Source organism: Pleurodeles waltl, chromosome 10 (genome assembly GCF_031143425.1).
Source record: "Pleurodeles waltl isolate 20211129_DDA chromosome 10, aPleWal1.hap1.20221129, whole genome shotgun sequence".
Taxonomy (NCBI): domain Eukaryota; kingdom Metazoa; phylum Chordata; class Amphibia; order Caudata; family Salamandridae; genus Pleurodeles; species Pleurodeles waltl.
In genome coordinates this window covers 328,102,145-328,122,978 of record NC_090449.1, presented here as the reverse complement: position 1 = coordinate 328,122,978, position 20,834 = coordinate 328,102,145, and the positions used below count along the sequence as shown (strand labels likewise).

At 48.3% G+C, this 20,834-nt stretch overlaps 17 non-coding genes across 17 annotated transcripts; all 17 read left to right on the top strand.

Moving 5' to 3' along the window:
- The first annotated feature begins 427 nt into the window (after positions 1-427).
- Positions 428-500, top strand: TRNAV-UAC (transfer RNA valine (anticodon UAC)). The gene has a single exon. It is a non-coding gene; the product is annotated as a tRNA-Val (tRNA).
- Positions 501-2,021: 1,521 nt separating this feature from the next.
- Positions 2,022-2,094, top strand: TRNAV-AAC (transfer RNA valine (anticodon AAC)). The gene has a single exon. It is a non-coding gene; the product is annotated as a tRNA-Val (tRNA).
- Positions 2,095-3,430: 1,336 nt separating this feature from the next.
- Positions 3,431-3,502, top strand: TRNAP-UGG (transfer RNA proline (anticodon UGG)). Its single transcript has one exon. It is a non-coding gene; the product is annotated as a tRNA-Pro (tRNA).
- Positions 3,503-3,946: 444 nt separating this feature from the next.
- On the top strand, positions 3,947-4,019 carry TRNAV-UAC (transfer RNA valine (anticodon UAC)). Its single transcript has one exon. It is a non-coding gene; the product is annotated as a tRNA-Val (tRNA).
- A 1,521-nt stretch (positions 4,020-5,540) lies between these two features.
- Positions 5,541-5,613, top strand: TRNAV-AAC (transfer RNA valine (anticodon AAC)). The gene has a single exon. It is a non-coding gene; the product is annotated as a tRNA-Val (tRNA).
- Positions 5,614-6,949: 1,336 nt separating this feature from the next.
- On the top strand, positions 6,950-7,021 carry TRNAP-UGG (transfer RNA proline (anticodon UGG)). Its single transcript has one exon. It is a non-coding gene; the product is annotated as a tRNA-Pro (tRNA).
- A 444-nt stretch (positions 7,022-7,465) lies between these two features.
- On the top strand, positions 7,466-7,538 carry TRNAV-UAC (transfer RNA valine (anticodon UAC)). Its single transcript has one exon. It is a non-coding gene; the product is annotated as a tRNA-Val (tRNA).
- Positions 7,539-9,059: 1,521 nt separating this feature from the next.
- Positions 9,060-9,132, top strand: TRNAV-AAC (transfer RNA valine (anticodon AAC)). Its single transcript has one exon. It is a non-coding gene; the product is annotated as a tRNA-Val (tRNA).
- Positions 9,133-10,468: 1,336 nt separating this feature from the next.
- Positions 10,469-10,540, top strand: TRNAP-UGG (transfer RNA proline (anticodon UGG)). The gene has a single exon. It is a non-coding gene; the product is annotated as a tRNA-Pro (tRNA).
- Positions 10,541-10,984: 444 nt separating this feature from the next.
- On the top strand, positions 10,985-11,057 carry TRNAV-UAC (transfer RNA valine (anticodon UAC)). The gene has a single exon. It is a non-coding gene; the product is annotated as a tRNA-Val (tRNA).
- A 1,521-nt stretch (positions 11,058-12,578) lies between these two features.
- TRNAV-AAC (transfer RNA valine (anticodon AAC)) lies at positions 12,579-12,651 on the top strand. Its single transcript has one exon. It is a non-coding gene; the product is annotated as a tRNA-Val (tRNA).
- Positions 12,652-13,987: 1,336 nt separating this feature from the next.
- TRNAP-UGG (transfer RNA proline (anticodon UGG)) lies at positions 13,988-14,059 on the top strand. The gene has a single exon. It is a non-coding gene; the product is annotated as a tRNA-Pro (tRNA).
- Positions 14,060-14,503: 444 nt separating this feature from the next.
- Positions 14,504-14,576, top strand: TRNAV-UAC (transfer RNA valine (anticodon UAC)). The gene has a single exon. It is a non-coding gene; the product is annotated as a tRNA-Val (tRNA).
- A 1,521-nt stretch (positions 14,577-16,097) lies between these two features.
- Positions 16,098-16,170, top strand: TRNAV-AAC (transfer RNA valine (anticodon AAC)). Its single transcript has one exon. It is a non-coding gene; the product is annotated as a tRNA-Val (tRNA).
- Positions 16,171-17,506: 1,336 nt separating this feature from the next.
- Positions 17,507-17,578, top strand: TRNAP-UGG (transfer RNA proline (anticodon UGG)). The gene has a single exon. It is a non-coding gene; the product is annotated as a tRNA-Pro (tRNA).
- A 444-nt stretch (positions 17,579-18,022) lies between these two features.
- TRNAV-UAC (transfer RNA valine (anticodon UAC)) lies at positions 18,023-18,095 on the top strand. Its single transcript has one exon. It is a non-coding gene; the product is annotated as a tRNA-Val (tRNA).
- A 1,521-nt stretch (positions 18,096-19,616) lies between these two features.
- On the top strand, positions 19,617-19,689 carry TRNAV-AAC (transfer RNA valine (anticodon AAC)). The gene has a single exon. It is a non-coding gene; the product is annotated as a tRNA-Val (tRNA).
- Positions 19,690-20,834: the final 1,145 nt, after the last annotated feature.

Sequence of the window (20,834 nt, the reverse complement as noted above, 5' to 3'; positions counted from 1 at the left end):
ATCTGTTTTTAAACAGGAGTATTTCTGCTTTCCACTCTTGTAAGATGCCATGGTGGAATGCATTGCATGCTTTCTACTGGTGTCGAGGCAGTTCGGCATGATGAAGGAGTGCGGGATTTCTTTCTAACTGCTTTTTTGTGTTGGAGCAGCACTTCTCGTTGGAACATGAAATGCACAGTGCTTCTCCAAAGTAATTGCAGGGCTGGTTTTGAAATCACCTCTTGGAATGAAAGTGATCCCAGTTCCTTTCTTCCAAAGGAAGAGATCCTGTCAGAAAGGCTCAGCTTTGAGCGTCATGAATATTGTCCCTTAGTCCTTGCATTCCAGTCCAAAGCATAGCCACATAAAGAAAGCAGGTGTGTCTGTTTCCAGTGCAGTGGTTCCAGTCCAATGCATAGCCACATGAAGCAAATAAGCAGGCATGTCTGTTTCTGTAGTGTAGTGGTTATCACGTTCGCCTTACACGCGAAAGGTCCCTGGTTCGAGGCCAGGCAGAAACAGCAAGTTGCTGTGCTTTATCACATTATTTGCATTTACCACCTCACCTGACAGGTAAATTGAAATTAAAGAGGCTGTGTCTATCCCTCACCATCGTGAGGTACTACGCTCCAAGGGCATCGTTCTCAACTCACCAAGAGAAGACGATACACCTTACGGCAGTCAGTTGCTCCCTTTTTGACCTTTCCATTGAAGCCTGGGCCTACTGTGGTCAAGCCAGCCAAGGAAGGAAGGTATGAGAGCGAAAATGGCTTTCCTACCTTCACCAAGAACATACACCTTGAGCAAAGAAAGGGCCAGACTTACAAGGCCCTATCGCCACCGGCACATCATCTTTAGTGACGCCCCGGTGGCACTATGTACTGTGCCGTATTTACAAGACGCCGTTCAACCACGTTTTGTGGCTTAACACCACCTTGTAAATACGGCCCCTTCACACGCAGCCCTTTCCCTGGAAGGGGCGTGCAATGGGCGTTGCTCTGGGTGGGCCACTGCAACACCATAGCATTTTGATGCTGCTCCAGTTTTACGAGTTTTTGTAAATCTGTGGCAGCGCCAAAATCCAAGCGCCATACAATGGGTGTCGTTATAGTGGAGAAACGAGCAGAAATGTTTTCATTTCTCCTCATTTTTGCTCTTTCTATGTGTGCTGCACGAACATATCGCCACTGAAGATTTCTGTTGTGCAGGAAGGTGTGCCTTCCTGAACAAAAACAATTTCCCCCTCCACGCAGCCATCCTTGTACCATGGCGCAAGGATGGCTGCGTTGGTGCTCGGCAGCTAATTTAGAGCTGGCGCAGAGGGAAGCACAGGGGTGCGCTGTATTCTACTAAATACGGCGCTTCCCTGCATTTTGAAAATGACTGAGTGCGAGGCTGCCAAATTTGGCAGAGCGTCTCACTCAGTCATCCTCTTGTAATTATGGGCCAAAAGGTCTAAAGGATAGAGGCGTTTTATGTCATGTTCGATGACGACCATGGAAATGACTCTAGTCATATTGCAGAAGAGAGAACCATGTGCATTTTCTTGCCTTGCGATGTATTCGCCCACTCTCTGCCCTCAACCCTAGGAGCAGGGTCTGAGCAGTGGTGCTTCTGTGCCCTCGCTCGTTGGTGTCCGGGTCCAAATCCCCAACACACCCTTTTTAGCAGAAAACACACAAATTTTACTCAAAATACACAAAGCTTGAAGATTCCTCATTCCACTCAAAGCATTGTTGTGCAAAATATTTTTAGCCTCAGGAGAAAAAAAGGATCACCATGCCTTGGCTTCCTTCCTGCTTGCTTTCAGTGTGCTCTGTGTGATGCTTTCACAGGCTCTGGTTTCAGGCATTTAGGCATCAGATATTTGTCTCTACCCGCAGCTGTGACTTTTCAGTACATCTGAGTGTACGCTTGCTGGCTGACAACGCTGCAATTTTCACACTTACTCCTCGCTTTGCGAGCAACTGCTGATCAAGTATAGAGGCAATCGGGCAAACATATGAGGGGAATTTTGCTCCTTCAGTCAAGCCCTCATGCTTGTTTCTGTAGTGTAGTGGTTATCACGTTCGCCTAACACGCGAAAGGTCCCCGGTTCGAGACCGGGCAGAAACAATGGGCAGTGTCTGCTTTTGTGTTTGCTCCCTAAAAGCTTAGTCTCACTCAGGGATGGCCTTTAAAAACTTGTGACCTGTGTAAAACTTGTATTACTATTGCAGGCCGGTAAAAAGTTATCTGCATCTTTGCGTAGTCGTGCATGTGCCTGGTTTCTTATTCTGTTTTTTACTTTTTTTTTTCTTGGCCATGTTATATTGTGGGGCCTTTAAACCTGTCACCTTGATAGGAACATTGCAAGCGGCAGCATCGACAAGTGCAGACTGAGGAGTCAGACCTAAACACAGACTCAGCTGTCAGGATGGCCGAGTGGTCTAAGGCGGCAGCCTCAAGAGAGCTTGATCTTCAGTTAAGCTAAGCATCCTGGTTTGCTCATGTAGTTGTGGGTTCATATCGCACTTCTGATAGGTCTATTTTCTGCCCTTAAATCTTCCTCTGCTTGCACAGCCAGCTCCCCACAACACTATCTTTGCAAGCTGCTGTAGCATATGAAAAGAAATCCACCAACCCTCCGGCTGGGCCCTCAATCAGCATTCCATGTATTTCTGGAAGGGGCATCTCAGTCACGCCTTCTGTTAGAGCTGCACCTTATCACTGTAACTACCATGCTGGTTTCTACTTAAGCAGTTGATTCCATCGTTTGAAGTGAGGCTCTCCTGCCACTTTTGGGCAGAGAAGGCACTGCCCCTGCAACAACAACAGGCAGACAAGCTCAACCTGGGTTTCCTGGTTAGGTGGGCGGAGCAGAATGGCAATGGTCCCTCCTTGTGACTTGAAATTAACATGAAGAAGACAGAGAGGCAGCTGGGAGTAGGCAGTACCCATGCACCCCTGAACACTGTCTTGCGATTTTCACCCAATTCTGAAATGAGTCGGGAGGAAAGGAGGTGATTTTCCTATCGAAGGCCATTCTGGGAATTCAGCCACCCCGCGTCTCCCAGGTGAGTGTTTCAGGCCTGTGAGGCACTCATATAAATCTCGCCTGATCGAGCACTGAGCGAGCAATTGTGCTTGAATACAAGAGGCATGCTCCTCTGGCTCAGGCGCAAGAGATGGCAGGCCCTTCAGTGCTTCTGGTCTGGAAGTCTACGGTGCAAGGGCCCAGGTCCTGCGGAGGCGTACAACTACCAGAAAGGGTCTGCTTTTCTCATCAGCGCCACAGTTCAGCTTGCTAGCATAGGGCTTCTTGACTACCTCTTGCCTTGCTAGAGGCAAAAAAAAAACCCTTGGCACAAAACATCAATTGCTATGGCACGCTTAGAAGGAGAGTCTCCAAGTGGCCCTGCTTTTTCACAAAGACACTTCAGAAGATGTTTGAAAGGCTTTTGCAGCAGCAGGCTCGTTGGTCTAGGGGTATGATTCTCGCTTTGGGTGTGAGAGGTCCCGGGTTCAAATCCCGGACGAGCCCGTGCCTTCATAGGTTCGATCTGTTTTTAAACAGGAGTATTTCTGCTTTCCACTCTTGTAAGATGCCATGGTGGAATGCATTGCATGCTTTCTACTGGTGTCGAGGCAGTTCGGCATGATGAAGGAGTGCGGGATTTCTTTCTAACTGCTTTTTTGTGTTGGAGCAGCACTTCTCGTTGGAACATGAAATGCACAGTGCTTCTCCAAAGTAATTGCAGGGCTGGTTTTGAAATCACCTCTTGGAATGAAAGTGATCCCAGTTCCTTTCTTCCAAAGGAAGAGATCCTGTCAGAAAGGCTCAGCTTTGAGCGTCATGAATATTGTCCCTTAGTCCTTGCATTCCAGTCCAAAGCATAGCCACATAAAGAAAGCAGGTGTGTCTGTTTCCAGTGCAGTGGTTCCAGTCCAATGCATAGCCACATGAAGCAACTAAGCAGGCATGTCTGTTTCTGTAGTGTAGTGGTTATCACGTTCGCCTTACACGCGAAAGGTCCCTGGTTTGAGGCCAGGCAGAAACAGCAAGTTGCTGTGCTTTATCACATTATTTGCATTTACCACCTCACCTGACAGGTAAATTGAAATTAAAGAGGCTGTGTCTATCCCTCACCATCGTGAGGTACTACGCTCCAAGGGCATCGGTCTCAACTCACCAAGAGAAGACGATACACCTTACGGCAGTCAGTTGCTCCCTTTTTGACCTTTCCATTGAAGCCTGGGCCTACTGTGGTCAAGCCAGCCAAGGAAGGAAGGTATGAGAGCGAAAATGGCTTTCCTACCTTCACCAAGAACATACACCTTGAGCAAAGAAAGGGCCAGACTTACAAGGCCCTATCGCCACCGGCACATCATCTTTAGTGACGCCCCGGTGGCACTATGTACTGTGCCGTATTTACAAGACGCCGTTCAACCACGTTTTGTGGCTTAACACCACCTTGTAAATACGGCCCCTTCACACGCAGCCCTTTCCCTGGAAGGGGCGTGCAATGGGCGTTGCTCTGGGTGGGCCACTGCAACACCATAGCATTTTGATGCTGCTCCAGTTTTACGAGTTTTTGTAAATCTGTGGCAGCGCCAAAATCCAAGCGCCATACAATGGGTGTCGTTATAGTGGAGAAACGAGCAGAAATGTTTTCATTTCTCCTCATTTTTGCTCTTTCTATGTGTGCTGCACGAACATATCGCCACTGAAGATTTCTGTTGTGCAGGAAGGTGTGCCTTCCTGAACAAAAACAATTTCCCCCTCCACGCAGCCATCCTTGTACCATGGCGCAAGGATGGCTGCGTTGGTGCTCGGCAGCTAATTTAGAGCTGGCGCAGAGGGAAGCACAGGGGTGCGCTGTATTCTACTAAATACGGCGCTTCCCTGCATTTTGAAAATGACTGAGTGCGAGGCTGCCAAATTTGGCAGAGCGTCTCACTCAGTCATCCTCTTGTAATTATGGGCCAAAAGGTCTAAAGGATAGAGGCGTTTTATGTCATGTTCGATGACGACCATGGAAATGACTCTAGTCATATTGCAGAAGAGAGAACCATGTGCATTTTCTTGCCTTGCGATGTATTCGCCCACTCTCTGCCCTCAACCCTAGGAGCAGGGTCTGAGCAGTGGTGCTTCTGTGCCCTCGCTCGTTGGTGTCCGGGTCCAAATCCCCAACACACCCTTTTTAGCAGAAAACACACAAATTTTACTCAAAATACACAAAGCTTGAAGATTCCTCATTCCACTCAAAGCATTGTTGTGCAAAATATTTTTAGCCTCAGGAGAAAAAAAGGATCACCATGCCTTGGCTTCCTTCCTGCTTGCTTTCAGTGTGCTCTGTGTGATGCTTTCACAGGCTCTGGTTTCAGGCATTTAGGCATCAGATATTTGTCTCTACCCGCAGCTGTGACTTTTCAGTACATCTGAGTGTACGCTTGCTGGCTGACAACGCTGCAATTTTCACACTTACTCCTCGCTTTGCGAGCAACTGCTGATCAAGTATAGAGGCAATCGGGCAAACATATGAGGGGAATTTTGCTCCTTCAGTCAAGCCCTCATGCTTGTTTCTGTAGTGTAGTGGTTATCACGTTTGCCTAACACGCGAAAGGTCCCCGGTTCGAGACCGGGCAGAAACAATGGGCAGTGTCTGCTTTTGTGTTTGCTCCCTAAAAGCTTAGTCTCACTCAGGGATGGCCTTTAAAAACTTGTGACCTGTGTAAAACTTGTATTACTATTGCAGGCCGGTAAAAAGTTATCTGCATCTTTGCGTAGTCGTGCATGTGCCTGGTTTCTTATTCTGTTTTTTACTTTTTTTTTTCTTGGCCATGTTATATTGTGGGGCCTTTAAACCTGTCACCTTGATAGGAACATTGCAAGCGGCAGCATCGACAAGTGCAGACTGAGGAGTCAGACCTAAACACAGACTCAGCTGTCAGGATGGCCGAGTGGTCTAAGGCGGCAGCCTCAAGAGAGCTTGATCTTCAGTTAAGCTAAGCATCCTGGTTTGCTCATGTAGTTGTGGGTTCATATCGCACTTCTGATAGGTCTATTTTCTGCCCTTAAATCTTCCTCTGCTTGCACAGCCAGCTCCCCACAACACTATCTTTGCAAGCTGCTGTAGCATATGAAAAGAAATCCACCAACCCTCCGGCTGGGCCCTCAATCAGCATTCCATGTATTTCTGGAAGGGGCATCTCAGTCACGCCTTCTGTTAGAGCTGCACCTTATCACTGTAACTACCATGCTGGTTTCTACTTAAGCAGTTGATTCCATCGTTTGAAGTGAGGCTCTCCTGCCACTTTTGGGCAGAGAAGGCACTGCCCCTGCAACAACAACAGGCAGACAAGCTCAACCTGGGTTTCCTGGTTAGGTGGGCGGAGCAGAATGGCAATGGTCCCTCCTTGTGACTTGAAATTAACATGAAGAAGACAGAGAGGCAGCTGGGAGTAGGCAGTACCCATGCACCCCTGAACACTGTCTTGCGATTTTCACCCAATTCTGAAATGAGTCGGGAGGAAAGGAGGTGATTTTCCTATCGAAGGCCATTCTGGGAATTCAGCCACCCCGCGTCTCCCAGGTGAGTGTTTCAGGCCTGTGAGGCACTCATATAAATCTCGCCTGATCGAGCACTGAGCGAGCAATTGTGCTTGAATACAAGAGGCATGCTCCTCTGGCTCAAGCGCAAGAGATGGCAGGCCCTTCAGTGCTTCTGGTCTGGAAGTCTACGGTGCAAGGGCCCAGGTCCTGCGGAGGCGTACAACTACCAGAAAGGGTCTGCTTTTCTCATCAGCGCCACAGTTCAGCTTGCTAGCATAGGGCTTCTTGACTACCTCTTGCCTTGCTAGAGGCAAAAAAAAAACCCTTGGCACAAAACATCAATTGCTATGGCACGCTTAGAAGGAGAGTCTCCAAGTGGCCCTGCTTTTTCACAAAGACACTTCAGAAGATGTTTGAAAGGCTTTTGCAGCAGCAGGCTCGTTGGTCTAGGGGTATGATTCTCGCTTTGGGTGTGAGAGGTCCCGGGTTCAAATCCCGGACGAGCCCGTGCCTTCATAGGTTCGATCTGTTTTTAAACAGGAGTATTTCTGCTTTCCACTCTTGTAAGATGCCATGGTGGAATGCATTGCATGCTTTCTACTGGTGTCGAGGCAGTTCGGCATGATGAAGGAGTGCAGGATTTCTTTCTAACTGCTTTTTTGTGTTGGAGCAGCACTTCTCGTTGGAACATGAAATGCACAGTGCTTCTCCAAAGTAATTGCAGGGCTGGTTTTGAAATCACCTCTTGGAATGAAAGTGATCCCAGTTCCTTTCTTCCAAAGGAAGAGATCCTGTCAGAAAGGCTCAGCTTTGAGCGTCATGAATATTGTCCCTTAGTCCTTGCATTCCAGTCCAAAGCATAGCCACATAAAGAAAGCAGGTGTGTCTGTTTCCAGTGCAGTGGTTCCAGTCCAATGCATAGCCACATGAAGCAAATAAGCAGGCATGTCTGTTTCTGTAGTGTAGTGGTTATCACGTTCGCCTTACACGCGAAAGGTCCCTGGTTCGAGGCCAGGCAGAAACAGCAAGTTGCTGTGCTTTATCACATTATTTGCATTTACCACCTCACCTGACAGGTAAATTGAAATTAAAGAGGCTGTGTCTATCCCTCACCATCGTGAGGTACTACGCTCCAAGGGCATCGGTCTCAACTCACCAAGAGAAGACGATACACCTTACGGCAGTCAGTTGCTCCCTTTTTGACCTTTCCATTGAAGCCTGGGCCTACTGTGGTCAAGCCAGCCAAGGAAGGAAGGTATGAGAGCGAAAATGGCTTTCCTTCCTTCACCAAGAACATACACCTTGAGCAAAGAAAGGGCCAGACTTACAAGGCCCTATCGCCACCGGCACATCATCTTTAGTGACGCCCCGGTGGCACTATGTACTGTGCCGTATTTACAAGACGCCGTTCAACCACGTTTTGTGGCTTAACACCACCTTGTAAATACGGCCCCTTCACACGCAGCCCTTTCCCTGGAAGGGGCGTGCAATGGGCGTTGCTCTGGGTGGGCCACTGCAACACCATAGCATTTTGATGCTGCTCCAGTTTTACGAGTTTTTGTAAATCTGTGGCAGCGCCAAAATCCAAGCGCCATACAATGGGTGTCGTTATAGTGGAGAAACGAGCAGAAATGTTTTCATTTCTCCTCATTTTTGCTCTTTCTATGTGTGCTGCACGAACATATCGCCACTGAAGATTTCTGTTGTGCAGGAAGGTGTGCCTTCCTGAACAAAAACAATTTCCCCCTCCACGCAGCCATCCTTGTACCATGGCGCAAGGATGGCTGCGTTGGTGCTCGGCAGCTAATTTAGAGCTGGCGCAGAGGGAAGCACAGGGGTGCGCTGTATTCTACTAAATACGGCGCTTCCCTGCATTTTGAAAATGACTGAGTGCGAGGCTGCCAAATTTGGCAGAGCGTCTCACTCAGTCATCCTCTTGTAATTATGGGCCAAAAGGTCTAAAGGATAGAGGCGTTTTATGTCATGTTCGATGACGACCATGGAAATGACTCTAGTCATATTGCAGAAGAGAGAACCATGTGCATTTTCTTGCCTTGCGATGTATTCGCCCACTCTCTGCCCTCAACCCTAGGAGCAGGGTCTGAGCAGTGGTGCTTCTGTGCCCTCGCTCGTTGGTGTCCGGGTCCAAATCCCCAACACACCCTTTTTAGCAGAAAACACACAAATTTTACTCAAAATACACAAAGCTTGAAGATTCCTCATTCCACTCAAAGCATTGTTGTGCAAAATATTTTTAGCCTCAGGAGAAAAAAAGGATCACCATGCCTTGGCTTCCTTCCTGCTTGCTTTCAGTGTGCTCTGTGTGATGCTTTCACAGGCTCTGGTTTCAGGCATTTAGGCATCAGATATTTGTCTCTACCCGCAGCTGTGACTTTTCAGTACATCTGAGTGTACGCTTGCTGGCTGACAACGCTGCAATTTTCACACTTACTCCTCGCTTTGCGAGCAACTGCTGATCAAGTATAGAGGCAATCGGGCAAACATATGAGGGGAATTTTGCTCCTTCAGTCAAGCCCTCATGCTTGTTTCTGTAGTGTAGTGGTTATCACGTTCGCCTAACACGCGAAAGGTCCCCGGTTCGAGACCGGGCAGAAACAATGGGCAGTGTCTGCTTTTGTGTTTGCTCCCTAAAAGCTTAGTCTCACTCAGGGATGGCCTTTAAAAACTTGTGACCTGTGTAAAACTTGTATTACTATTGCAGGCCGGTAAAAAGTTATCTGCATCTTTGCGTAGTCGTGCATGTGCCTGGTTTCTTATTCTGTTTTTTACTTTTTTTTTTCTTGGCCATGTTATATTGTGGGGCCTTTAAACCTGTCACCTTGATAGGAACATTGCAAGCGGCAGCATCGACAAGTGCAGACTGAGGAGTCAGACCTAAACACAGACTCAGCTGTCAGGATGGCCGAGTGGTCTAAGGCGGCAGCCTCAAGAGAGCTTGATCTTCAGTTAAGCTAAGCATCCTGGTTTGCTCATGTAGTTGTGGGTTCATATCGCACTTCTGATAGGTCTATTTTCTGCCCTTAAATCTTCCTCTGCTTGCACAGCCAGCTCCCCACAACACTATCTTTGCAAGCTGCTGTAGCATATGAAAAGAAATCCACCAACCCTCCGGCTGGGCCCTCAATCAGCATTCCATGTATTTCTGGAAGGGGCATCTCAGTCACGCCTTCTGTTAGAGCTGCACCTTATCACTGTAACTACCATGCTGGTTTCTACTTAAGCAGTTGATTCCATCGTTTGAAGTGAGGCTCTCCTGCCACTTTTGGGCAGAGAAGGCACTGCCCCTGCAACAACAACAGGCAGACAAGCTCAACCTGGGTTTCCTGGTTAGGTGGGCGGAGCAGAATGGCAATGGTCCCTCCTTGTGACTTGAAATTAACATGAAGAAGACAGAGAGGCAGCTGGGAGTAGGCAGTACCCATGCACCCCTGAACACTGTCTTGCGATTTTCACCCAATTCTGAAATGAGTCGGGAGGAAAGGAGGTAATTTTCCTATCGAAGGCCATTCTGGGAATTCAGCCACCCCGCGTCTCCCAGGTGAGTGTTTCAGGCCTGTGAGGCACTCATATAAATCTCGCCTGATCGAGCACTGAGCGAGCAATTGTGCTTGAATACAAGAGGCATGCTCCTCTGGCTCAGGCGCAAGAGATGGCAGGCCCTTCAGTGCTTCTGGTCTGGAAGTCTACGGTGCAAGGGCCCAGGTCCTGCGGAGGCGTACAACTACCAGAAAGGGTCTGCTTTTCTCATCAGCGCCACAGTTCAGCTTGCTAGCATAGGGCTTCTTGACTACCTCTTGCCTTGCTAGAGGCAAAAAAAAACCCCTTGGCACAAAACATCAATTGCTATGGCACGCTTAGAAGGAGAGTCTCCAAGTGGCCCTGCTTTTTCACAAAGACACTTCAGAAGATGTTTGAAAGGCTTTTGCAGCAGCAGGCTCGTTGGTCTAGGGGTATGATTCTCGCTTTGGGTGTGAGAGGTCCTGGGTTCAAATCCCGGACGAGCCCGTGCCTTCATAGGTTCGATCTGTTTTTAAACAGGAGTATTTCTGCTTTCCACTCTTGTAAGATGCCATGGTGGAATGCATTGCATGCTTTCTACTGGTGTCGAGGCAGTTCGGCATGATGAAGGAGTGCGGGATTTCTTTCTAACTGCTTTTTTGTGTTGGAGCAGCACTTCTCGTTGGAACATGAAATGCACAGTGCTTCTCCAAAGTAATTGCAGGGCTGGTTTTGAAATCACCTCTTGGAATGAAAGTGATCCCAGTTCCTTTCTTCCAAAGGAAGAGATCCTGTCAGAAAGGCTCAGCTTTGAGCGTCATGAATATTGTCCCTTAGTCCTTGCATTCCAGTCCAAAGCATAGCCACATAAAGAAAGCAGGTGTGTCTGTTTCCAGTGCAGTGGTTCCAGTCCAATGCATAGCCACATGAAGCAAATAAGCAGGCATGTCTGTTTCTGTAGTGTAGTGGTTATCACGTTCGCCTTACACGCGAAAGGTCCCTGGTTCGAGGCCAGGCAGAAACAGCAAGTTGCTGTGCTTTATCACATTATTTGCATTTACCACCTCACCTGACAGGTAAATTGAAATTAAAGAGGCTGTGTCTATCCCTCACCATCGTGAGGTACTACGCTCCAAGGGCATCGGTCTCAACTCACCAAGAGAAGACGATACACCTTACGGCAGTCAGTTGCTCCCTTTTTGACCTTTCCATTGAAGCCTGGGCCTACTGTGGTCAAGCCAGCCAAGGAAGGAAGGTATGAGAGCGAAAATGGCTTTCCTACCTTCACCAAGAACATACACCTTGAGCAAAGAAAGGGCCAGACTTACAAGGCCCTATCGCCACCGGCACATCATCTTTAGTGACGCCCCGGTGGCACTATGTACTGTGCCGTATTTACAAGACGCCGTTCAACCACGTTTTGTGGCTTAACACCACCTTGTAAATACGGCCCCTTCACACGCAGCCCTTTCCCTGGAAGGGGCGTGCAATGGGCGTTGCTCTGGGTGGGCCACTGCAACACCATAGCATTTTGATGCTGCTCCAGTTTTACGAGTTTTTGTAAATCTGTGGCAGCGCCAAAATCCAAGCGCCATACAATGGGTGTCGTTATAGTGGAGAAACGAGCAGAAATGTTTTCATTTCTCCTCATTTTTGCTCTTTCTATGTGTGCTGCACGAACATATCGCCACTGAAGATTTCTGTTGTGCAGGAAGGTGTGCCTTCCTGAACAAAAACAATTTCCCCCTCCACGCAGCCATCCTTGTACCATGGCGCAAGGATGGCTGCGTTGGTGCTCGGCAGCTAATTTAGAGCTGGCGCAGAGGGAAGCACAGGGGTGCGCTGTATTCTACTAAATACGGCGCTTCCCTGCATTTTGAAAATGACTGAGTGCGAGGCTGCCAAATTTGGCAGAGCGTCTCACTCAGTCATCCTCTTGTAATTATGGGCCAAAAGGTCTAAAGGATAGAGGCGTTTTATGTCATGTTCGATGACGACCATGGAAATGACTCTAGTCATATTGCAGAAGAGAGAACCATGTGCATTTTCTTGCCTTGCGATGTATTCGCCCACTCTCTGCCCTCAACCCTAGGAGCAGGGTCTGAGCAGTGGTGCTTCTGTGCCCTCGCTCGTTGGTGTCCGGGTCCAAATCCCCAACACACCCTTTTTAGCAGAAAACACACAAATTTTACTCAAAATACACAAAGCTTGAAGATTCCTCATTCCACTCAAAGCATTGTTGTGCAAAATATTTTTAGCCTCAGGAGAAAAAAAGGATCACCATGCCTTGGCTTCCTTCCTGCTTGCTTTCAGTGTGCTCTGTGTGATGCTTTCACAGGCTCTGGTTTCAGGCATTTAGGCATCAGATATTTGTCTCTACCCGCAGCTGTGACTTTTCAGTACATCTGAGTGTACGCTTGCTGGCTGACAACGCTGCAATTTTCACACTTACTCCTCGCTTTGCGAGCAACTGCTGATCAAGTATAGAGGCAATCGGGCAAACATATGAGGGGAATTTTGCTCCTTCAGTCAAGCCCTCATGCTTGTTTCTGTAGTGTAGTGGTTATCACGTTCGCCTAACACGCGAAAGGTCCCCGGTTCGAGACCGGGCAGAAACAATGGGCAGTGTCTGCTTTTGTGTTTGCTCCCTAAAAGCTTAGTCTCACTCAGGGATGGCCTTTAAAAACTTGTGACCTGTGTAAAACTTGTATTACTATTGCAGGCCGGTAAAAAGTTATCTGCATCTTTGCGTAGTCGTGCATGTGCCTGGTTTCTTATTCTGTTTTTTACTTTTTTTTTTCTTGGCCATGTTATATTGTGGGGCCTTTAAACCTGTCACCTTGATAGGAACATTGCAAGCGGCAGCATCGACAAGTGCAGACTGAGGAGTCAGACCTAAACACAGACTCAGCTGTCAGGATGGCCGAGTGGTCTAAGGCGGCAGCCTCAAGAGAGCTTGATCTTCAGTTAAGCTAAGCATCCTGGTTTGCTCATGTAGTTGTGGGTTCATATCGCACTTCTGATAGGTCTATTTTCTGCCCTTAAATCTTCCTCTGCTTGCACAGCCAGCTCCCCACAACACTATCTTTGCAAGCTGCTGTAGCATATGAAAAGAAATCCACCAACCCTCCGGCTGGGCCCTCAATCAGCATTCCATGTATTTCTGGAAGGGGCATCTCAGTCACGCCTTCTGTTAGAGCTGCACCTTATCACTGTAACTACCATGCTGGTTTCTACTTAAGCAGTTGATTCCATCGTTTGAAGTGAGGCTCTCCTGCCACTTTTGGGCAGAGAAGGCACTGCCCCTGCAACAACAACAGGCAGACAAGCTCAACCTGGGTTTCCTGGTTAGGTGGGCGGAGCAGAATGGCAATGGTCCCTCCTTGTGACTTGAAATTAACATGAAGAAGACAGAGAGGCAGCTGGGAGTAGGCAGTACCCATGCACCCCTGAACACTGTCTTGCGATTTTCACCCAATTCTGAAATGAGTCGGGAGGAAAGGAGGTGATTTTCCTATCGAAGGCCATTCTGGGAATTCAGCCACCCCGCGTCTCCCAGGTGAGTGTTTCAGGCCTGTGAGGCACTCATATAAATCTCGCCTGATCGAGCACTGAGCGAGCAATTGTGCTTGAATACAAGAGGCATGCTCCTCTGGCTCAGGCGCAAGAGATGGCAGGCCCTTCAGTGCTTCTGGTCTGGAAGTCTACGGTGCAAGGGCCCAGGTCCTGCGGAGGCGTACAACTACCAGAAAGGGTCTGCTTTTCTCATCAGCGCCACAGTTCAGCTTGCTAGCATAGGGCTTCTTGACTACCTCTTGCCTTGCTAGAGGCAAAAAAAAAACCCTTGGCACAAAACATCAATTGCTATGGCACGCTTAGAAGGAGAGTCTCCAAGTGGCCCTGCTTTTTCACAAAGACACTTCAGAAGATGTTTGAAAGGCTTTTGCAGCAGCAGGCTCGTTGGTCTAGGGGTATGATTCTCGCTTTGGGTGTGAGAGGTCCCGGGTTCAAATCCCGGACGAGCCCGTGCCTTCATAGGTTCGATCTGTTTTTAAACAGGAGTATTTCTGCTTTCCACTCTTGTAAGATGCCATGGTGGAATGCATTGCATGCTTTCTACTGGTGTCGAGGCAGTTCGGCATGATGAAGGAGTGCGGGATTTCTTTCTAACTGCTTTTTTGTGTTGGAGCAGCACTTCTCGTTGGAACATGAAATGCACAGTGCTTCTCCAAAGTAATTGCAGGGCTGGTTTTGAAATCACCTCTTGGAATGAAAGTGATCCCAGTTCCTTTCTTCCAAAGGAAGAGATCCTGTCAGAAAGGCTCAGCTTTGAGCGTCATGAATATTGTCCCTTAGTCCTTGCATTCCAGTCCAAAGCATAGCCACATAAAGAAAGCAGGTGTGTCTGTTTCCAGTGCAGTGGTTCCAGTCCAATGCATAGCCACATGAAGCAACTAAGCAGGCATGTCTGTTTCTGTAGTGTAGTGGTTATCACGTTCGCCTTACACGCGAAAGGTCCCTGGTTTGAGGCCAGGCAGAAACAGCAAGTTGCTGTGCTTTATCACATTATTTGCATTTACCACCTCACCTGACAGGTAAATTGAAATTAAAGAGGCTGTGTCTATCCCTCACCATCGTGAGGTACTACGCTCCAAGGGCATCGGTCTCAACTCACCAAGAGAAGACGATACACCTTACGGCAGTCAGTTGCTCCCTTTTTGACCTTTCCATTGAAGCCTGGGCCTACTGTGGTCAAGCCAGCCAAGGAAGGAAGGTATGAGAGCGAAAATGGCTTTCCTACCTTCACCAAGAACATACACCTTGAGCAAAGAAAGGGCCAGACTTACAAGGCCCTATCGCCACCGGCACATCATCTTTAGTGACGCCCCGGTGGCACTATGTACTGTGCCGTATTTACAAGACGCCGTTCAACCACGTTTTGTGGCTTAACACCACCTTGTAAATACGGCCCCTTCACACGCAGCCCTTTCCCTGGAAGGGGCGTGCAATGGGCGTTGCTCTGGGTGGGCCACTGCAACACCATAGCATTTTGATGCTGCTCCAGTTTTACGAGTTTTTGTAAATCTGTGGCAGCGCCAAAATCCAAGCGCCATACAATGGGTGTCGTTATAGTGGAGAAACGAGCAGAAATGTTTTCATTTCTCCTCATTTTTGCTCTTTCTATGTGTGCTGCACGAACATATCGCCACTGAAGATTTCTGTTGTGCAGGAAGGTGTGCCTTCCTGAACAAAAACAATTTCCCCCTCCACGCAGCCATCCTTGTACCATGGCGCAAGGATGGCTGCGTTGGTGCTCGGCAGCTAATTTAGAGCTGGCGCAGAGGGAAGCACAGGGGTGCGCTGTATTCTACTAAATACGGCGCTTCCCTGCATTTTGAAAATGACTGAGTGCGAGGCTGCCAAATTTGGCAGAGCGTCTCACTCAGTCATCCTCTTGTAATTATGGGCCAAAAGGTCTAAAGGATAGAGGCGTTTTATGTCATGTTCGATGACGACCATGGAAATGACTCTAGTCATATTGCAGAAGAGAGAACCATGTGCATTTTCTTGCCTTGCGATGTATTCGCCCACTCTCTGCCCTCAACCCTAGGAGCAGGGTCTGAGCAGTGGTGCTTCTGTGCCCTCGCTCGTTGGTGTCCGGGTCCAAATCCCCAACACACCCTTTTTAGCAGAAAACACACAAATTTTACTCAAAATACACAAAGCTTGAAGATTCCTCATTCCACTCAAAGCATTGTTGTGCAAAATATTTTTAGCCTCAGGAGAAAAAAAGGATCACCATGCCTTGGCTTCCTTCCTGCTTGCTTTCAGTGTGCTCTGTGTGATGCTTTCACAGGCTCTGGTTTCAGGCATTTAGGCATCAGATATTTGTCTCTACCCGCAGCTGTGACTTTTCAGTACATCTGAGTGTACGCTTGCTGGCTGACAACGCTGCAATTTTCACACTTACTCCTCGCTTTGCGAGCAACTGCTGATCAAGTATAGAGGCAATCGGGCAAACATATGAGGGGAATTTTGCTCCTTCAGTCAAGCCCTCATGCTTGTTTCTGTAGTGTAGTGGTTATCACGTTTGCCTAACACGCGAAAGGTCCCCGGTTCGAGACCGGGCAGAAACAATGGGCAGTGTCTGCTTTTGTGTTTGCTCCCTAAAAGCTTAGTCTCACTCAGGGATGGCCTTTAAAAACTTGTGACCTGTGTAAAACTTGTATTACTATTGCAGGCCGGTAAAAAGTTATCTGCATCTTTGCGTAGTCGTGCATGTGCCTGGTTTCTTATTCTGTTTTTTTCTTTTTTTTTTCTTGGCCATGTTATATTGTGGGGCCTTTAAACCTGTCACCTTGATAGGAACATTGCAAGCGGCAGCATCGACAAGTGCAGACTGAGGAGTCAGACCTAAACACAGACTCAGCTGTCAGGATGGCCGAGTGGTCTAAGGCGGCAGCCTCAAGAGAGCTTGATCTTCAGTTAAGCTAAGCATCCTGGTTTGCTCATGTAGTTGTGGGTTCATATCGCACTTCTGATAGGTCTATTTTCTGCCCTTAAATCTTCCTCTGCTTGCACAGCCAGCTCCCCACAACACTATCTTTGCAAGCTGCTGTAGCATATGAAAAGAAATCCACCAACCCTCCGGCTGGGCCCTCAATCAGCATTCCATGTATTTCTGGAAGGGGCATCTCAGTCACGCCTTCTGTTAGAGCTGCACCTTATCACTGTAACTACCATGCTGGTTTCTACTTAAGCAGTTGATTCCATCGTTTGAAGTGAGGCTCTCCTGCCACTTTTGGGCAGAGAAGGCACTGCCCCTGCAACAACAACAGGCAGACAAGCTCAACCTGGGTTTCCTGGTTAGGTGGGCGGAGCAGAATGGCAATGGTCCCTCCTTGTGACTTGAAATTAACATGAAGAAGACAGAGAGGCAGCTGGGAGTAGGCAGTACCCATGCACCCCTGAACACTGTCTTGCGATTTTCACCCAATTCTGAAATGAGTCGGGAGGAAAGGAGGTGATTTTCCTATCGAAGGCCATTCTGGGAATTCAGCCACCCCGCGTCTCCCAGGTGAGTGTTTCAGGCCTGTGAGGCACTCATATAAATCTCGCCTGATCGAGCACTGAGCGAGCAATTGTGCTTGAATACAAGAGGCATGCTCCTCTGGCTCAGGCGCAAGAGATGGCAGGCCCTTCAGTGCTTCTGGTCTGGAAGTCTACGGTGCAAGGGCCCAGGTCCTGCGGAGGCGTACAACTACCAGAAAGGGTCTGCTTTTCTCATCAGCGCCACAGTTCAGCTTGCTAGCATAGGGCTTCTTGACTACCTCTTGCCTTGCTAGAGGCAAAAAAAAACCCCTTGGCACAAAACATCAATTGCTATGGCACGCTTAGAAGGAGAGTCTCCAAGTGGCCCTGCTTTTTCACAAAGACACTTCAGAAGATGTTTGAAAGGCTTTTGCAGCAGCAGGCTCGTTGGTCTAGGGGTATGATTCTCGCTTTGGGTGTGAGAGGTCCCGGGTTCAAATCCCGGACGAGCCCGTGCCTTCATAGGTTCGATCTGTTTTTAAACAGGAGTATTTCTGCTTTCCACTCTTGTAAGATGCCATGGTGGAATGCATTGCATGCTTTCTACTGGTGTCGAGGCAGTTCGGCATGATGAAGGAGTGCGGGATTTCTTTCTAACTGCTTTTTTGTGTTGGAGCAGCACTTCTCGTTGGAACATGAAATGCACAGTGCTTCTCCAAAGTAATTGCAGGGCTGGTTTTGAAATCACCTCTTGGAATGAAAGTGATCCCAGTTCCTTTCTTCCAAAGGAAGAGATCCTGTCAGAAAGGCTCAGCTTTGAGCGTCATGAATATTGTCCCTTAGTCCTTGCATTCCAGTCCAAAGCATAGCCACATAAAGAAAGCAGGTGTGTCTGTTTCCAGTGCAGTGGTTCCAGTCCAATGCATAGCCACATGAAGCAAATAAGCAGGCATGTCTGTTTCTGTAGTGTAGTGGTTATCACGTTCGCCTTACACGCGAAAGGTCCCTGGTTCGAGGCCAGGCAGAAACAGCAAGTTGCTGTGCTTTATCACGTTATTTGCATTTACCACCTCACCTGACAGGTAAATTGAAATTAAAGAGGCTGTGTCTATCCCTCACCATCGTGAGGTACTACGCTCCAAGGGCATCGGTCTCAACTCACCAAGAGAAGACGATACACCTTACGGCAGTCAGTTGCTCCCTTTTTGACCTTTCCATTGAAGCCTGGGCCTACTGTGGTCAAGCCAGCCAAGGAAGGAAGGTATGAGAGCGAAAATGGCTTTCCTTCCTTCACCAAGAACATACACCTTGAGCAAAGAAAGGGCCAGACTTACAAGGCCCTATCGCCACCGGCACATCATCTTTAGTGACGCCCCGGTGGCACTATGTACTGTGCCGTATTTACAAGACGCCGTTCAACCACGTTTTGTGGCTTAACACCACCTTGTAAATACGGCCCCTTCACACGCAGCCCTTTCCCTGGAAGGGGCGTGCAATGGGCGTTGCTCTGGGTGGGCCACTGCAACACCATAGCATTTTGATGCTGCTCCAGTTTTACGAGTTTTTGTAAATCTGTGGCAGCGCCAAAATCCAAGCGCCATACAATGGGTGTCGTTATAGTGGAGAAACGAGCAGAAATGTTTTCATTTCTCCTCATTTTTGCTCTTTCTATGTGTGCTGCACGAACATATCGCCACTGAAGATTTCTGTTGTGCAGGAAGGTGTGCCTTCCTGAACAAAAACAATTTCCCCCTCCACGCAGCCATCCTTGTACCATGGCGCAAGGATGGCTGCGTTGGTGCTCGGCAGCTAATTTAGAGCTGGCGCAGAGGGAAGCACAGGGGTGCGCTGTATTCTACTAAATACGGCGCTTCCCTGCATTTTGAAAATGACTGAGTGCGAGGCTGCCAAATTTGGCAGAGCGTCTCACTCAGTCATCCTCTTGTAATTATGGGCCAAAAGGTCTAAAGGATAGAGGCGTTTTATGTCATGTTCGATGACGACCATGGAAATGACTCTAGTCATATTGCAGAAGAGAGAACCATGTGCATTTTCTTGCCTTGCGATGTATTCGCCCACTCTCTGCCCTCAACCCTAGGAGCAGGGTCTGAGCAGTGGTGCTTCTGTGCCCTCGCTCGTTGGTGTCCGGGTCCAAATCCCCAACACACCCTTTTTAGCAGAAAACACACAAATTTTACTCAAAATACACAAAGCTTGAAGATTCCTCATTCCACTCAAAGCATTGTTGTGCAAAATATTTTTAGCCTCAGGAGAAAAAAAGGATCACCATGCCTTGGCTTCCTTCCTGCTTGCTTTCAGTGTGCTCTGTGTGATGCTTTCACAGGCTCTGGTTTCAGGCATTTAGGCATCAGATATTTGTCTCTACCCGCAGCTGTGACTTTTCAGTACATCTGAGTGTACGCTTGCTGGCTGACAACGCTGCAATTTTCACACTTACTCCTCGCTTTGCGAGCAACTGCTGATCAAGTATAGAGGCAATCGGGCAAACATATGAGGGGAATTTTGCTCCTTCAGTCAAGCCCTCATGCTTGTTTCTGTAGTGTAGTGGTTATCACGTTCGCCTAACACGCGAAAGGTCCCCGGTTCGAGACCGGGCAGAAACAATGGGCAGTGTCTGCTTTTGTGTTTGCTCCCTAAAAGCTTAGTCTCACTCAGGGATGGCCTTTAAAAACTTGTGACCTGTGTAAAACTTGTATTACTATTGCAGGCCGGTAAAAAGTTATCTGCATCTTTGCGTAGTCGTGCATGTGCCTGGTTTCTTATTCTGTTTTTTACTTTTTTTTTTCTTGGCCATGTTATATTGTGGGGCCTTTAAACCTGTCACCTTGATAGGAACATTGCAAGCGGCAGCATCGACAAGTGCAGACTGAGGAGTCAGACCTAAACACAGACTCAGCTGTCAGGATGGCCGAGTGGTCTAAGGCGGCAGCCTCAAGAGAGCTTGATCTTCAGTTAAGCTAAGCATCCTGGTTTGCTCATGTAGTTGTGGGTTCATATCGCACTTCTGATAGGTCTATTTTCTGCCCTTAAATCTTCCTCTGCTTGCACAGCCAGCTCCCCACAACACTATCTTTGCAAGCTGCTGTAGCATATGAAAAGAAATCCACCAACCCTCCGGCTGGGCCCTCAATCAGCATTCCATGTATTTCTGGAAGGGGCATCTCAGTCACGCCTTCTGTTAGAGCTGCACCTTATCACTGTAACTACCATGCTGGTTTCTACTTAAGCAGTTGATTCCATCGTTTGAAGTGAGGCTCTCCTGCCACTTTTGGGCAGAGAAGGCACTGCCCCTGCAACAACAACAGGCAGACAAGCTCAACCTGGGTTTCCTGGTTAGGTGGGCGGAGCAGAATGGCAATGGTCCCTCCTTGTGACTTGAAATTAACATGAAGAAGACAGAGAGGCAGCTGGGAGTAGGCAGTACCCATGCACCCCTGAACACTGTCTTGCGATTTTCACCCAATTCTGAAATGAGTCGGGAGGAAAGGAGGTAATTTTCCTATCGAAGGCCATTCTGGGAATTCAGCCACCCCGCGTCTCCCAGGTGAGTGTTTCAGGCCTGTGAGGCACTCATATAAATCTCGCCTGATCGAGCACTGAGCGAGCAATTGTGCTTGAATACAAGAGGCATGCTCCTCTGGCTCAGGCGCAAGAGATGGCAGGCCCTTCAGTGCTTCTGGTCTGGAAGTCTACGGTGCAAGGGCCCAGGTCCTGCGGAGGCGTACAACTACCAGAAAGGGTCTGCTTT